The sequence below is a fragment of the Mustela nigripes genome, chromosome 3 (assembly GCF_022355385.1).
Source record: "Mustela nigripes isolate SB6536 chromosome 3, MUSNIG.SB6536, whole genome shotgun sequence".
Taxonomy (NCBI): Eukaryota; Metazoa; Chordata; class Mammalia; order Carnivora; family Mustelidae; genus Mustela; species Mustela nigripes.
The window spans coordinates 139443963-139448355 of NC_081559.1; positions in this window are offsets into that span (position 1 = coordinate 139443963).

A 4393-nucleotide genomic window follows, 5' to 3' on the forward strand; every position below is an offset into this window, starting at 1 on the left:
CTAGTGAATGAGAGGAGAGACACTAGAATAATCCTAGAAAAAGAAAATGGGATTAACTTTAAGAAGTCATAATAATAATTTAGAGAGAGAGAGAGAGGAGGCAAGAAACAGACTCTTAGCTGTAGAGAACAAACTGTTGGTTACCAGGGGGAACTGGATAGGGGATGCATGAAATAGGTGATGGGAATTAAGGAGTGCACTTATCATAATGAGCACCGGGTGATGTATGGAACTGTTGAATCACTATTTTGTACACCTGAAACTACTATAATATTGTATATTAACTAGCTGGAGTTAAAGTAAAAAAAAAAAAAAAAATAAACTAAAAAAAAAAAAAAGAAAAAAAAAAAAAAAAACTAACTGAATAAATAAATACGTAAACAAACAAATAAAGCTAAGTAAAGACTAAATAAAAATAAATAAGTAGAGAAATTTTTTTAAAAGACATAATAATACTATTACAAAAAGGGTAGTTTGGTGAGACATCTCAGAGATAAAATACACAACAGTTGGTTGCCATGGGAAATGGGATGGGAGCTTGGGTAAAACTGAAGGGGAGTAGAAAATACAGGCTTCCAGCTATGAAATGAATAAATCATGAGAATAAAAGTTACAGCATAAGGAATATAGTAAGTGATAATGTAAGAGTGATGATATAATGGGACAGATGGTAGCTACACTTGTAGTGAACAGAGAAAAATGTATAAATTTGTCAAATCAAGTTGTACACGTGAAACTAATGTAACATTGTGTGTCAACAATGCTCAAATAAAAACAAAATAAATCCACATGTTGTACAAAGCCAGTGGATATATGAAACAAGGGGAGAATGAGTGAGGAGCATAGGATGATTGGGGTTTCTGTCCTGGGGGTGAGAGAATACAATTATAGTTTCTATTTATACAGCACATCACAATTCACTAAGCACTTTCTGGGATATTTATATCTTATTTCATTTTAAAAATCATAAGCATTTTCTCACAGGTTTCAAGGTAGAAAGTAATTGTTACCAATTGTATATGTCATATGTGTGTTTTCTTTTCTTTCTTTTTTTTTTCCAGTACAATAGCTATATTTCATTTCTGTCACTGTTGGCAAGCATTCCCCTAAGGTTTCTAAACACGTTAGTGGTCTTTTTCAAGAAGATATCTTATAAAGAACCACCTCATTGTTAGTTGTTCATTAATAGTTCTCTTACTGGCAACTTGGATGTATGCCCCTTAATTTTGCAAGTATTTTAAAATTAAAATTACTTTCAAAGCATTTCAAATACTCCTGGCAATAACGTCTGCTTGGAGGCAGAATTTTTAATTCTCCTCCCACAGGTCTTTCCTTTTATGATTCCATAGCCTTGTGGGTTTCCTTAATAGTCTGAAATTCCACAATATAATCCATGTGTGTTGAAAGACATCTGAAATCATTGACATGCCTCAGGGTCTCAGGATGAAGCAACTATCAGCTCTGTCTTCATGTATTTGACTCAAAGAGGTAATCTCCCATTTAGGTCCAACTCAGAAATTCCTTCCTTCTCTTTCTCCTCCTCTAGCCCTCTATTTCCTTTTAGAGGAAACTCATTTGTGGTCCAGACACATTACTCAAGTAATACATTTTTATCCCCATGGAAGTCCCTTAGTTTGAACCTCAGTAGAGGGACAATATCTCTTAGTGGACATGACAAAGAGGTAACCTTGGAAGTAGTGGTTAATTTTTATGAGACTCTAAGCAAGAGCTCAGCCACCCTGGAGAAAGAAAAGCTCATCTCTGATGTTTAGCTAATAAAAGTCCTTTAGTCCCATTTAGGCCAGAAAGCTATGGAGATATATTGAAAGATAAAGGCTAATCAGTGCTAGCACTAAATTCTCAAATGTCCTGGGATCTTTGAACTGGATGGCCACAGACAGGATGTTGCCTAACTTCCTATTCAATTCAGGAATCCTTAACACTGTGTTCTTGAGATTCATTCAAGGTGCCATGAGTACCTTCTGAAGAGGTGAGACCCTTGCTGGACAGCTCCAGTTGTTAAACATCTGTAACTGTGGACAGCCACGTGCATTCTCTCAAGCTGCTCTAATATTTTATTCTCTTCCTGTTCACCTCCTGTGCTTTTGTGTTCTTGTCTTTCCAGTTCTCCAGTGCTAATTAATTCCTGTTTACAACTTGCAGTATTATACAGTAAGCTCTTCTAAAATGACTTGACTTTAGTTAGGAGCTTAAATCTCATTAAAATCTGGTAACACTTGACCCTTGTTAACATCTAAGACTGCATCTCATCACTGTACTTTGAAATTCAGAGAAACTTCTGGTTTCAAATGCCTTACTGCTCTCTTAAGGAATTGGAAGTTGTAGATCTCACCATAAGATATGTACCTTTTTCCTCCCAGTTTTCGCTGCACCAGTGAAGAGTTAAACAGTACGCATCAGGCCACACATAGTGCTGAAGACCCAACTGGGAATATAGCCCAGGAAACTTGGCTCCCAGTCTGGTGTATTTCTAACCACATGACCATCATTTCTGATGACTGTAAATTCACATAGTACTCTTCCTGCTGAAATATGCAGGAGACAATCACATTGGTAAACTAGACAAGTCAGTGCATGTAAGTAAGTTCTTAAACGGAATAGTGTGTATCCTCCAGGATTCCTATTGCCACTGACTGAGAATGGTCCACATTTTACTAGTGATATCATGACACATGGCATTTTTGAGGGTCCTTTCATTGTAGATTGCCCTAACATTTGCATTCTTGGCTCTTGTTCTTGCTGGACACAGATTTTGCTCCACTGCCATCTTTCTGAGAAAGCACTTTTTACTGTTGGCAGCTGGCTGCTGCTGTTAAATTCTTCATGGCCTCTATGCTATGCCCTTCAGTATGCTTCCTGAGAGTCTGAACCCCTCTCTGCTTAGATTTCAACTATATGCTTTTAAACCTGAAACAGATGTTATCTTGGCTACTGTCATTTGTCCTGAGCTTCTCTATTCACATTGTATACAAAACAGGTAAAAGGCAGGTAATTTGCTGCCTTCCTCTGTGGAGAAAGAAAAAAAAAATGGAGAGAGGGTGAAACAAGACAAAGGGAGAGAATAAATATATAAACTAGAAGAATAAAGCCACATGGAGACAGAAAGTACAACCACTTGAACATCTATCATCCTAATATCATATGCTATAGTTTGGCTACTACTGATCTGCCTGGCATCCCTCTTGAGTCATATTTGTGGCCACCCAGATTAATGATGTGAGCTGATCTCTTGATTTAATATCAGCTTGCTCTTTCAGCTCCCATGTCATTTACTGTCTTATAAAAAATGTACTGCTTGTTACTCAGCCGTCTGTGTTTCAAGAACTCAATCTTTTTTTTTTTTTTTTTCCTCCTTTTTGTATGGGAACCAGGAACTAGAAAGCTTTAAATAAGGAAAATTAACCACTCACAGAAAAGGTGGAAGCCCAGAGAAAAGGGGTTTGTCTTTTATGGTTTGTACTTCGTAAGCTGTGGGTGTGACTCAATTTCCTCACCACCCACATAAAAAGGTTGCCACCCAATCACTGTTTTTTCTATCCAAAACCCCTCCCCTTTGATTTTGGCTAAGAAAGACCCTAAGAAAGACTGCCCTTTCTGGAAGTTGCAGACTGTGACATATAAAAGCTGTTAGCTGCTCCTGCAGCCAACAGCATTCAAACCTTGCAGAGTTTTGCTCTCTGAGAGCTTGTAATAAGACACACTCTTATAAGAGTTCATGCTACAACCTAGCAAAGAACTTTAAATTTTTGGAAGAACAATATATTCATTTTGGCATTCTGCAGAGGTAAGCTCTTTAGCTCAACAAGTTTATTTTGCATGCATTGGTTTTATACTAGGTTACATTTTTATTTTTATTTTTTTAGAAATGAGATTGGCTTTAATATAACTTTTTTTGGGTTTGTATTCTATCCCTTGGTGTCCATATATGTCTGGGACACATTATCAGAACATTCTCTGTTGTTACCTGTGATGCATTTTTCCTTCTCACTCTCAAGATTAATTTCAATTCCTAAAGTTTTCCCTCTGAAAATATGCAGTAATGTATTACATGGTTCAGGCATTTGGGGCAAATGGCCCACATTCATTTTAGGGTTAGTAATCATGTTGTTTATTTTTCTCTAGCTATAGGAAGTTTCTTTTAGGAATCTGCCTCATAACACCCAGGGAAATGTATAACAACTACTGTAGGTTGTTTCCTAGACTTGAGTTCAATATTTTGAATTTTTCAGAGAAAATCAAATCCAGCGATGCTCCCAATGATAACTTTGTAAATTCATACTCACTGCCACCCCCCACTGTTTTTTCTTTTCTCATAGGTACTAACTCTATCTTTCTGCTTTAAAGCAAAGTACACTTGGTGGCCTCTCCTCCT